The sequence below is a fragment of the Zingiber officinale genome, chromosome 2B (assembly GCF_018446385.1).
Source record: "Zingiber officinale cultivar Zhangliang chromosome 2B, Zo_v1.1, whole genome shotgun sequence".
Taxonomy (NCBI): Eukaryota; Viridiplantae; Streptophyta; class Magnoliopsida; order Zingiberales; family Zingiberaceae; genus Zingiber; species Zingiber officinale.
In genome coordinates, this window is record NC_055989.1 from 153,885,294 (window position 1) to 153,899,732 (window position 14,439).

The following is a 14,439-nucleotide window of genomic DNA, read 5'->3' on the forward strand; positions in this document are numbered from 1 at the left end:
TATCTAACACTCTGATCGAGTGTGCAGATGAAGTCCAAACGGGTCGACGGGCTAACCGGATAGCTGGCACGAAGTCCAAATGGGTCGACGGGCTGACCGGACATTTGGCACGAAGTCCAGCTAGGTCGACAGGCTGATGGGATAGCTGGCGCGAAGTCCAGACGGGTCGAAGGCTGACCGGACGTCTGACAGGTAAGTAAAGGTAAGTCACTAGAGGGGAGTGACTGTGAGGACGCATTCCCGGGAAGGGAACTTAGGCGCCGATCCGACTTAGAACCATTTCAGAATTCTAAGTCGAGATCTTGACTAGATTCCGGTCTCGAAAGAGATGAAATCTAATTAATACTCTACTTGTTGATTATAACTATGCTAACACTTTATTTTGCAGGATAATATAAATTGCACTTTGTCTCAGACTAATCATTTCTTGTAGGAGAAGGACTTCTTGGAGAAAGAGTGGTCTGGGCGCTCGGAGGGGATCCGGGCGCTCGGAGGTTCCGGCGCTCGGAGGTTCCGGCGCCCGGAAGGGATCCGGGTGCCCAGAGTGCAAAAAGTATCCTATCGCGGTGTCGACACGTGGAGCTCACTGGTTGGGCCTGCTACGTCACACCAAGGTGCCCGGAAGGGATCCGGACGCCCCGAACCTCCTATATAAGGAGGGTTAGGGGTGGAGCTTCAAAATCAACTCAGAACAAACGATCTGTTCACTTGTGCTCCTGCAACGCTGTGAAGCTCCGACAACGCGCCCTTCTTTAGTTTCTTTCCTTGTCGGTATTGTTTTATTTTATTTTACTAATTAATTCCTGTACTTCAATTTTGTAAACATTCTTCCGAATTATTAGTAATTACCCATCGAAAGCATCCTTGTGTGCGGGCCTTGGAGTAAGAGTCACCTAAGGCTCTGAACCAAGTAAATACTTGTGTCATCTTTAGCTTGGTTTTTTTTTCCGCTGTGCTTACTCTTTCTCAAAATTTTAAATCATATCAATTTAAAAGGCAAAGAAAATATAAGGATAAAATCAAAATGAAATTTAACAAACTTAAAATTAAATGTTAAAGATAACATATTAAACAAAAATAATCTAGAAAATTCAAAATTAACAATTAATAAAAGGCTAAAAGATAAACCTTTAAAGAAATATAATTCAAATAATTTAATTAATTCAAATTTAAAAATAAATAAAACTTAAACTTTAAAAATAAGCTATTAAAGAAAGATAATTCAATTAACCCAATAAAATTAAAATTGAAAGAAAATTTAAATATTAAATATACTCTTTTAAAGAAAGATAATTTGACCAATTTAATTAATTCAAAATTAAAAACTTAAATTTAAATTACAAATTAAACATTAAAACTTAACTAAAACCAACTCTAATTATACAAAAATCTTAAAATAAAGGCCAATAATTCAGGGGAGGCTCTAAAATAGCTAACACCTCCAAAACTATCCTATCCGACAGGGTAACCCAAACAAACCTACCCGGCAGGGTAATTAGGATTAGAATAAAAAGGGACAAAAGTTTAACTTGACCTACGGTACTGGTAAAGTTTTGAATGATAGTACGTTAGGGAAGCTTAGTCTATGCATGTCTAGGAAGATATGGCTTCGACCTGATGCATTTGCCTAAGTGGAACTAGCCGAAACTACCCCTTACGGATCCTAACTAGTTAAACTAATATTTTGTATTAAGTTTAATGGATAGGACTATTTGAAAAACCTCGAAGGCATGGTTACTCTAATGATGTCTAGGTGACTCATCATAGGCCAGAAGTTTATCCAAAGAACGTTTATTTGTTGAGCTCAAAGCTAAACCTAAATCAAACACAAAGTTAAACTAAACCCTAAAATTGCACCTAATTCATCTAACAAAATTATAGGATTCCCTGATTGAAAATTTAAATCGGATGAGATAGCTAAGGATTAAAATTAAAATTAAAATAAAATTAAATTTTGAATTAAAATTAAATTTAAATTTAAATTAAATATAAAATTAAAATTAATTTTTGAATTAAAATAAAAAATAAATTAAAGTAAATAAAATTTCCAAATTTAAACATTTATTAACTTTAAAAATTTATTTTAAAATTAACTTTAAAATTTATTTAAAATTAAAAATTTATTTAAAAATAATCTTAAAATTTATTTTAACTTAAAACTTATCTTAAAAATTATTTTAACCTAAACAATTATCTTAAAAATTATTTTAGTTTAAAAAATTATCTAAAAAATTATTTTAAAAATTCTATTAAAAACTTTTAAAAATTCTTTTAAAAATCATTTTAAAAATCATTTTAAAAATTATATTAAAAACTTTAAAAAACACTTTAAAAATTATTTTAAAAACTTTCAAAACTCATTTAAAAATCATTTTAAAAAAATTATTTTAAAAACTCTTTTTAAAATCATTTTAAAAATTCTTTTAAAAATCATTTTACAAATTATTTTAAAAATTCTTTTAAAAACTTTTTAAAAAACTCTTTTAAAAATTATTTTAAAAAATTTAAAAACAATTTAAAAAATCTTATTAAAAATTATTTTTAAAAACTAAAAAAAAAATCTTTTAAAATTTTTTTTAAAAACTTTAAAAACTCTTTTAAAATTATTTTAAAACTTTAAAAAAACTCTTTTAAAAATCATTTCAAAAACATTAAAAACTCTTTTAAAAATTACTTTAAAAATTATTTTTAAAAACTTTTTTAAAAATTATTTTTAAAAACTTTTTTAAAAATAATTTTAAAAATAATTTTAGAAACTTTAAAAATTCTTTTAAAAAATTATTTTAAAAGCTTTAAAAATTCTTTTAAAAAATTATTTTCAATATTTAAAAATCCTTAAAAAAATTCTTCTAAAAAATTCTTTTAAAAATCATTTTTAAAATTCTTTTAAAAATTATTTTTAAAATCTTTAAAAAAATTATTTTAAAAAACTTTTTAAAAATTCTTTAAAAATATATTTAAATATTCTTTTAAAACATATTTTTAAAATCATTTAAAAATTATTTTAAAAATAAATTTAAAAATCCTTTTAAAAATTTATTTTCCATATTTAAAAATCCTTTTAAAAATTCTTTTAGAAAATTATTTTAAAATCATTTTAAAAATTCTTTTAAAATATATTTTTAAAATCTTTTAAAAATTATTTTAAAATATATTTTTAAAATCTTTTAAAAATTATTTTAAAATATATTTTTAAAATATTTTAAAAATTATTTTAAAAATCGTTTTAAAAATTTATTTTAAAAATTCTTTTAAAAAATATTTTAAAAATCAATTCAAAATTATTTTAAAAATAATTTTAAAAATTCTTTTAAAAAAATTATTTTATAAATTCTTTTAAAAAAATTATTTTATAAATCATTTTAAAAAGTCTTTTAAAAAATATTTTAAAAATTATTTTACAAAATTATTTTAAAAATCTTTTAAAAATTATTTAAAAATTATTTTCAAAATCCTTTTAAAAATTATTTTAAAAATCCTTTTAAAAATTATTTTAAAAATTATATTAAAAATTATTTTTAAAATCCTTTTAGAAATTATTTTAAAATCCTTTTAAAAAATTATATTAAAAATCATTTTTAAAATCCTTTTAAAAAATTATTTAAAATAATTTTAAAAATTCTTTTAAAAAATCCTTTCAAAAATTCTTTTAAAAAATTATTTTAAAAATCATTTTAAAAATTCTTTGAAAAAATTATTTAAAAATCATTTTAAAAATTCTTAAAAAAATATATTTTAAAAATCATTTAAAAAATCTTTTAAAAATTATTTAAAAATTATTTTAAACATCATTTTAAAAATCCTTTTAAGAATTCTTTTAAAAAAATTATTTAAAAGTCATTTAATTTTTTTTTTTAAAAAAATTTATTTTTAAAAATTATTTAAAAAATTATTTTTACAAATTCTTTTAAAAAAATGTTTTTTTTAAAATTCTTTAAAAATCATTTTAATTTTTTTTTTAAAATTCCTTGAAATATTATTTTAAAAATTATTTTAAAAATCTTTTTAAATCATTCTAAAAATTATTTTAAAAACTTTTTTAAAAAATCATTTTAAAAATTCTTTTAAAAATTATTTTAATGACTTTAAAAGCCATTTTAAAACTATGACACTTAAGTTAATTAAAACCTTAAACTTAAATTTAACACTTAAATTATAACTTAAAATTTTAAACTTAAGATACAACTTAAAACTCAAATTTAAACTTTAAACTTAATGAAGCAATTAATAAGGAAATATCTAACTTTTCAAGTCAAACCTTAGTTGAGAACTAAGGTTGACTTGATTAGGACTAGATTTAACCTAATGAAAAACATTAAATTTACACTAAAATCATTTTTTAATCAACCTTGACTTTACTTTAAAATATTAATTAAAACATAATTAAAGATTGACTTAAATTGAACCTTACTTAACGTTATTTAATAACGTTAATAAATTTGACTTCAAACTAAGTTAATTCTACTTAAAAGGAAGCAAATGAAAAATTAAGTTATAACTAACCCTTTAAAATAATTAATACAAAATTTAAATTATCTTAATAATTATTGAATCAAGTAAAAGTTAACCAATTATCGATAATGATTAACTGTCATTGAATTAATAATAACCTATCTCATTTAACCTCTACACTTGAATCTAAAATTAATTATTTTTTGAATAATTGACTAATCAAATTAAACAAGGATATCAAGGATATAGAGATAATAATATAAATGTTACTAAAGCACTTAGGTACAAAAACATGTTGAGGCTGGAAAAGTTAATATAGTATTAACTTAAGGGGGAGTAACAAATTCAAGCGGAGGTTCAATTTTTTTCTTTTTATCAAATTTCTATCTCTTTAGAAAATCCTACCTCAATTTTAAAAAAAAATTACTTTAAAAATCTTACTTTAAATACTTTTCTGTGAATATTTTTAATATTTTATTTTAAAATTATGTCAAGTTCAGGGGGAAGATTAATTCAACTTATTTTCATACTTAATACCAAAATTATTTCTCCAATTTGAAAATATTTTCTTAAAAATATTTTAAACCATTAAAAATCTGACTTATTTTTGTAAATCCTATTTAATAAACTTATTTTTGAAAATTAGCTTTATAAAACAAAAAAAAAGGGATTTTACAACTTAGCTTTGAAAATTGAACGTTACAAATTTAGGTTTGAAAAATAGATTTCACTCGTTTTAAATTTTTTTTTTTTTAAAACTTAACTTTGAAAATTGGATTTTACTTAATTTTGAACATTGAATTTTACTTGATTTTTTGAAAACTTTACTTGTATAAAATTATCTTTATAGAACTTATGTTCGAAAGTTTCAAGTTCAAGTTTATTTTAAAAAATTAAATTTTGGAACATATAAACTTATGTTTTGAAAGTTTGAAATTTTAAAACTTGATTAACTTTAAACTTATACTTGAAAAATTAGCTTTTATATTTCAAAAATTATTTTTTGAAAATTAATCTGCAAACTTAATACTAAGTTATGTTGCTAAATTAGCTATCTTTCAAAACTTAGTTATTTTACAAAGGTTAAGAAATAAAAGCTAAATTGACTATGTTTTAAAATTAAACTCCCCCAAGTCAACTTGACATTATTTCTTGCAGTTTTTTGTCTGTATCCTGTCTTGTTTTTTTTTTACCTATGTTCATGTTTGATGAATGCCAAAGGGGGAGGGATAGGTGGTTAAGTTATAGCAACAAAATATCAAATATATCAAATTTAAAAACTAACTTAAAAACCTTGCTTGTTTTACTTGCATTTATTTTACACTAACTTAACTAGGTTGTCATTCCATAAAAAAGGAGGAGATTGTTGGTGTGGTTAGCACTAACGGTCTAACTCCGGTTTTGATGAATGATAAATTAGGTTAAGTTAGGTTTGTTGTTATCTAACACTCTGATCGAGTGTGCAGATAAAGTCCAAATGGGTCGACGGGCTGACCGGACGTTTGGCACGAAGTCCAGCTAGGTCGACGGGCTAACCGGATAGCTGGCATGAAGTCCAAATGGGTCTACGGGCTGACCGGACATTTGGCACGAAGTCCAGCTAGGTCGACGGGCTGATTGGATAGCTGGCGCGAAGTCCAGACGGGTCGAAGGGCTGACCGGACGTCTGGCAAGTAAGTAAAGGTAAGTCATTGGAGGGGAGTGACTGTGAGGACGCATTCCCAAGAAGGGAACTTAGGCGTCGATCCGACTTAGAACCATTTCGAAACTCTAAGTCGAGATCTTGACTAGATTCTGGTCTCGGAAGAGACGAAATCTAATTAATACTCTACTTGTTGATTATAACTATACTAACACTTCGTTTTGCAGGGTAATATAAATTGCACTTTGTCTCAGACTAATCTTTTCTTGCAGGAGAAGGACTTCTTGGAGAAAGAGTGGTCCGAGCGCCCGGAGGTTCGGTCGCCCGGAAGGGATCCGGGCGCCCGGAAGGGATCCGGGCGCTCGGAGTGCAAAAAGTATCCTATCACGGCGTTGACACATGGAGCTCGCTGGTTGGGTCTGCTACGTCACACCAGGGCGCCCGGAAGGGATCCGGGCGCCCCGAACCTCCTATATAAGGAGGGTTAGGGGTGGAGCTTCAGAATCAACTTAGAACGAACGATCTGCTCACTTGTGCTCCTGTGACGCTGCGAAGCTTCGACAACGCACCTTTCTTTAGTTTCTTTCCTTGTCGGTATTGTTTTGTTTTATTTTACTAATTATTTCCTGTACTTCAAATTTATAAACATTTTTCTGAATTATTAGTAATTACCCATCGAAAGCACCCTTGTGTGCGGGCCTTGGAGTAGGAGTCGCCAAAGGCTCTGAACCAAGTAAATACTTGTGTCATCTTTGGCTTGGTTTTCTTTTCCGCTGTGCTTACTCTTTCTCGAAATTTTAAATTGATATTCACCCCCCCTCTATCGACTTTCACGATCCAACAGCCATGACCAGGAGGGGGGAGGGTGTGATGAGTTGTCTTCTATGTTGACCATACCGTCAGAAGGTCTCTGGTCAACACTACTTGTAGACAGCGAATGGGTTGTCCCGGTCCCTGGTACCCCGATCCTCGAGGCATGTCTTAAAAATATATAAGGAGACAAATAAATAGTAGAATAATAAAATGGGTGAAGCATAAAGAGTGACCATGGTAACATACCCTGACCCAGGGACACCCTCTGGTAGATCGGTGAGCTGGTCGTGACGCTGATCGAGTTGTCGTGACATGAAAAAGTAGATGAATGTAAGTTGGCTGAGGAGCGTGCTCTAATGGCATAGAATTGGAGGTGATGACACAGAGCCGGAGATGACAGCACAGAACCAGATGCAGCATGAATTCGGAGGCGATGGCACAGAGCTAGATGTGACATCGACATGCAAACTAGGATATGACAATGGCACGTAGGCTGAGATATAGCAACAGCACGCAGGCCAGAGCACAGTAAACTGCAGGGAGCAAGATCGGCGGTTGAATATCATAGGATGACAACAACCAGTTGTGGCACAAAGGCGGCGCCCTTGGTGCTGGAAAGAGTCAAGAGTGACCGGCGACAACCGCTGGAGGAGGCGGCTGCTGGAGGACGACGTCAGCAGTCAAGGGCACCAACAACGATGGTGAGGAAAACAAATAGCAAATAACAATGTTAATAACAAATGGACTTACGTTGCCAAGGTTACACACTTGGACTTACACCACCGAATGGATTTATGTTGTCAAGGCTACACACTTGGACTTACACTGCCGAATGGACTTACGTTGCCAAGGCTGCACACTTGGACTTACACCACCGAATATACTTACGTTGCCAATGCTACACACTTGGAATTACACTACCGAATGGACTTACGTTTCCAATGCTACACACTTGGATTTACACTACCGAATGGACTTACTTTGCCAAGGCTACACACTTGAACTTACACTGCAGAATGAACTTACGTTGCCAAGGCTACACACTTGAACTTACACCGCCGAATGAAAACTGCAAACATGCATTGGAATCTATCACAAGGCTCCCCTTACACCTATGCTCTCCATTGATCTAGGAATTTTACCACAGGGTTATTTAAAAACCTATCACAAGGCTCCCCCTACACCTATCCTCCCCATTGAGCTAGGAATTTCATGCAAAGACATTTAAGGTTTTCCCAACTAAAACCTTACTTCTCCCCCTTTGCCTAATATCAAAAAGCTCCAACAATATCCCAATTGTTGAAACTTGACATCCAAACTAACCCTAAGCTCGTGTATTTATCCCTCTAAGGATCTCATACACCCATGCGAGTTGACCCAATCACAAACCAATACTGAAAATAGTTTCAAACTTGTATCAGTCGACTACCCTTATCGAAACAAATCCACAGAACCATTTTGTGTTCGATAAACACTATTACTAGTCGACTGGTAACTGCATCAGTCGACTGACACACTGTTTTCATCCCAAACAACATTTTGAACCCAACTTCAAAAATGCGCCAAAAATTCCATAGACATCCAAAAATCCTTAAATTTTGTGGAGAGGTATGTTTTACCCATGTCTACTTGGAAAAAATACATTCAAAAATATATCTATCACCAATCCCAAGACTGACACAAAATCCAAAACTAGCTAAATGGTTCAATTGAACCTTGATATAAAGTCCTAGTTTTGACTTCCTCTTAATGTATTTGCTCATACTAAACCACAAGACATCCCTAGCATTGGTTTATATGTCATTTATACATCCAAAACTAATTATTAGACAATATGACCCCAATGTCATATTTCCTTGCCTGAAACATAATCCAATTGTGTCAATTCCCTAAGTTTGAGACTCAAGTCCGTCTCCAAACATTTTGGCACACTCCATGACCCAATCTGGACTCCCAAGTAAAATCCACTTGAGATTCATTGGCGATGAGTCCTAAATTGACTCTTAGAGTTCCCCTTAGATCTCTTAACCTTAGTCACCACCTTAGGCGACTCATCCACAATTGCTAAGCCACATCGGTGCACCTTCGGTGACACTTGGCCTACAAACCTAACCTTCTTAACCTTGGACACCTTGTCCTTGGTTAACTTCTTCATACCATTAAATGACTTTCTCTTGCCATTTATTGGATTCTCCTTTCTATAGTCATACGTAACCCTTGCATAAGACTTTCTCTTAGTATTGGAGACATTAGATCGGTATCCCAAACCCGATCTATCATTGTTGGATCTTTGGTTGCCCAACACCATATCTAACCCTCTAGATCCAACCGTGAATCTAGCTAGGGTTTTCTCCAAACTATCAAGCTTTGCCTTCAAAGCTTGATTTTCCCTTTCTAGGTTCCTAACCCTAGAATTGACTTGTCCATATTGGACATTCCTAGACCTACCCTTCCTAGGCATGTGTCTCCCCTTCTTGGGATTAATGTCTTGGTTCTCCTTAGATATACCTGTTCAAATGTATACTAAAAGCCTAGTTTTTTGTATAAATATTCATTTAGAAATAAGAATCACATTGGTCATATATTTGCATTTATGATAAATGTAATTAGCCCATTTAATTTGTATGCTATTTTGTCTAACTCTATTTTGTAGGAAACTAACAATTTTACAGGGTCGGACTTAGCCTTGATCGGTTGACTGAACCGGGGATCGGTCGACCGAACCTCTAAAGTAAATAGATAGATTTCCAGTCAGATGAATAAATTTGACCAAAGGATCGATCGACCGAACCTAGTGCCAATCTCAATCTTGACAAATTAAATCTAACTCCGCGTTGCCCTAGGTGGAAGGAAAGGAAGGAGATGGGAGAACATCAACATCAATGAGGCAGGTCGATGTACAGAGTCTAATTTAATTTATGATATCTCATAGTGAAGGAAGAAGATCTATCTTTTGAATTAAATTAGATTTTTTTGCTTAATATAATCTATTAGTCTACTACTTCCGATCGTAAGAGGACAAGTAATTGTAACCCACCAAATGTTCTCTGCAATTTTCAGTCTGGCTTTCACACTTTATGGTAGTAACAGGTAGGATTTGTCACCGTACCGGTGACCCTACCATCATCTATAAGGATGTAAATCAGAAAATTATAATTGATCAATGTTGAGGAGGATTTTTTTTTCTTGATTTTACTTAGATTCAAATCCTTACCTTATGATAGTAACTCTGTTCTATACTAATTAACTCAATCTTATCCTGAGACTTGGCGTTCACACTTCATGGTATCAAAAGGTGAATACGCTCGCCCCCAGCCCCCCCTCAATCAGTTCCAAGACCAACATGAAGGAGGTAAATCACGGGCGACTATTAGCCGAGTTACTAGTATTTGGAATAGTGGCTAGCACATAAGGGAGACATTTTATCTCAACTTTGCCGAGATTTAAATTCTAGACTTCATAATGATAACATTTCATGCGCTAATGATTAGACTTCATATACCATGGAGAGGGAGGTCGATGCTCTAAAAACAATTATAACATCTTAATCAAACCGTGTCATTTATAATAGTTAAATTATAATACTTATAACAGTGAATATACGCTGTGGACGAAGTGCTATGGACTTCGTCCGCGACAGTGGGTTTCAATTTTATTTTAATTTTTTTATTATTTTTTTTAACATGTGGATAAATCATTTAGAATTTTACTTTTAAAATTTAAAGATTAAATTATAATATTAAGCACACAAGAAATTTTAAATCGAATTTTTTTTATGGTACACGGAGTGCGACAGAAGGTTGTTAGCATACATACCTCGTACTTATAAAATCTAAATATTATATGAAATAAAACTATTTTAAAATTAGTTCCACGTGTCATCTCTAGTGATGGAGACTTCGTATATGTGTTTATCCCATAATCAAAATCAACTAATTTGATGCCACCAAAGTAGACTTGTTCACATATATAAAACAATAAATTTGTTCATACACAAGTAAGAATCTCAATGCAAAAATATTATGAAAGCAAAATAATATGATTGTTATTGAAAATTAAATAGATCAATGACTTATGAGTTAAATTAAAGAAGAAAAAAATAACAAACACCTTCATGCCCCCGAAGGCCCAAGCTTCTTCTTGAAATGGATCATCAATTCGAGCTGAGATCCAACTTTTGTCTTTAAGATAGTTGACAGACACAATCATCGAGCTAGTAATACACCTCCCTGTCAAGGATACAAATGATAAGATTATACAATTTTGCCTACTTCATGAAATATTAAATTATTTTCAAATTTTCATTAAACTCAGATAATAAATGATTTAGTATGAAAATATATATCAGAAATGAGTATTACCTAATTAAAATAAGGAGCGAGGGAATCCTTGTGGCTCTTGTCATTCCAATCCAAGTTGTTCCACCAACATTTTTCACCTTCAATCTCTTTCAACATTTTAGTCTCAAATGGTAATTTTTTGAACGTTGGGCAAAAGAGCACACGTATATATTGCAAGTAGGAAAAATGGAGTGATTGGTGTGCAATGCGATGCAGGTTCTTCATTCCATTCAAACTCAACATCCTGATGTTAGATGTAGAATTGGAGCTCCGAACATTACTTATTACTTCCTTTATTTCCTCGCAATTTTTTATATCTAGAAGATTAAGGCATGGCATCTGGAGAACCCAAGAAACATCCTTCAACATGTTACAATCACAAATGTATAGGTCGCTAAGGTTGTCGAACACAAACCCAACTTGATTAAACCAAATTTTTTCCAATTTTCTAAAACAGAGTCTTCAAACTACTCAAATTTAATATGCAGCTCATCATTAATTTGTCTCCCGGGATATCTGAAATTTCTAGACACTCGAGAGTGGTATTTATTCTGGTAGTAGACATTAAAGCATTCCATTGTAAAGTGCTCAGATCACACTCTGAAAATTTGTACTCTGGGAATTTGTAATCTGGAAATTTTGAACTTCCCAATCCTTTTATAGTGACGTTCCATAGGTAGACATTTGATAAGCTGTTCAGTCTTTTGAGGTTAGCTGGATTAATGATAATTCCCAGACTTATTAGGTGCCGTCCACTGAAATATTCTAACTCACCCCACCACCATTCAATTTTAGGATAAATCTCTCTTATATCCAACCACTTGAGCATTGATAAATTGGATATTACCCCCATGGGTACGGTCTCAAGCTTAGTATCCCTTAGAAGCAAGTATTCTAATTTGCCCAGGCAACCCAACTTGGCCGGTAGGCTTGTGATACTAGTTTCGGACAAGTTTAAATATTGAAGCTCAGTTAAGTTACCAATCTCCCTGGGAAGCTTTGTTATACCTAAATTGAGAGAGAGATTCAAGTACGTTAAAAGAGGCATGTTTGTGGACAAAGTCAGAGGGATCTCCCACACATTGTTACTGTGGAGATTCAACATAGAAAGTTTTGGAAAATTAGAAGCAGCATGGTCTTGTAAAGATTTAATCTCATTGTCCGCGAATGATGCTCGCTCTACCTCCTGCCATTCCTCCTGTATTGGCAAATGGCTCAATCCAATTCCAGCTTTTACATTCCATTTCCTTCCATTCTCCTTCAACGCCAATAATGCCATGTCTCGGATGATATCATGCATTTTTACATGTTGAGCCTCGTAATAATCCTGTCGTCTAGAGTGCTCTAGCAAGGATGCAGCCATGAGAGCTTCCAAATGGGAGCATCCTTCAGTGAAAGCTTCATTGATTACATTAAATTCACGGATTATGCCACAACCTATCCAACACGGTATCAACTCATCAAATTTGTGGATGTCATAATCTTCAGGCCATAAAGCGCAGCACAAAAGGCACTATCTTATCGAGTCATTTTCTAAATTGTCGTAGCTTAGCTTGAAGGCTTTATACATTACAACTGAATCTTCTGAAAGACCATTGGTTGTCCACTCATGTTTATCCCTTATTTGGCCCCCACGGGCGGGATCAGCCAGTTATGACATGGATTCTTGCAGCATGAGTCGAGAGGTCGAGGGTCTGCGGCAGCAAATGCGATAACATCAATATCTGTCCGTGCTAAACACCTGAGACCGCCATGTCATAGCTGGGCCCGTATTCACCGTGATTTACTCCCTCTCATACTTGTGGGGCCGGGGTGAGGGGGCCGCTGGGTTGGCGGTTCCAACCTTTTGCAGCATGTTTATCCCTTATTTGACGGAGAGCGTGCTTCCAAACATCCCTAGACTTTTTCCCTAACATAGTCCGGGCGACTGTGATAAGAGCCAGAGGAAGACCTGCACATTCTTTAGCAAGATCTAGAGCACAGGACTTGATCCCTGCATCTGAGTTGAGGACATTCCCGTCGCTATTATTCTTAAAGAGTTGCCATGCTTGATTTGGATCCAGGCATTTGACTTTGATCTTCTTTTCTATTTCCATTTGTGCACAAACTGTCTCATTGCGAGTTGTGAACACCACGACTTTGGACGGCTGCTGCTGTTGGCCTTGCTCAGTAGCCGAGTGTGCCATCCCCAACAGTTGAAGATCTATATGTTCCCAAATGTCATCAAGAAACAACAAGCACTTCTTATTCTTCAGGTAGCTAAATAGTTTTCCGTTCATTGTCACTCTCCTGTAGCGTCTTCAGTCCTAAACTCTTAGCAATATCCATCTGGAGCCTTTTCAATTGGCAGTCTTTGGAGGCCACAACCCAAATGACACGATCAAATTTGCTATGCTTAAGAAGATAGTGTTGCTGGATGCTCTTCAACACGGTGGTCTTACCTACACCACCCATTCCGTAGATGCCTATGATGTTGCCTTCTCCACCGTCGATGTAGCTGACAATGTCCTCCACATACGACTCGATCCCAACAGGTGACCGGTGTGAGATAGGAAGCATGAAGATGGGGTCTGGAGGCTGAATTGTGGCAATCTCAACTAATGCACTGGCTCGGCTCATCAATTCATTGGCCTCGCCGAGCTTCTTTGCCACTCTTCGGATGATGGAGAAGCAGTTTGATGACTCTCTGATAGGGACCTGATCTCCTGCTTGCTGTGTTTGACTCGACGGGCCACCAGTTTGATTGAAGCAATTGCAACTGAAGCAACCTAACGAAACAGAGCAGTAGACGGAAACAACAACTTTATTTTCTTCCTCTTATAGATAAAAGCAGTAGTAGTTTGTATGGATTAAATCATTAAAACACAAAGACGTGCAATTGAATTGACGTGAAAAGGCAAAAAGGTAGGGGAGAAAACTCACTACTTCTTTGGAAATCCTGATTGATATCAACTACTTGACCTTCCAATTCCTCCACCTTTCGTAACCACTGGTTCACTTCGTTGGTCTCTTTTACCTCTCAATCTTGCCATTTCCTTTTCCAATTTCTCGATGCCAGATCTCGGCCTACCCAATCGCAGCGATGCCCACAGCCTGCTCAGGCAACTATTGATGTCTACGTTGAGATTTAGGTTGATGCACGCCATGGACGAATAGAAGTAAACTTGCAACAACTAGCAACAAGCTAAGAGA

The 14,439-nt window shown here is 33.3% G+C and overlaps 1 pseudogene; it reads right to left on the bottom strand.

The window, feature by feature from the left end:
- Positions 1-7,260: 7,260 nt before the first annotated feature.
- Positions 7,261-14,162, bottom strand: LOC122048893 (annotated as a pseudogene).
- Between the last annotated feature and the right edge of the window lie 277 nt (positions 14,163-14,439).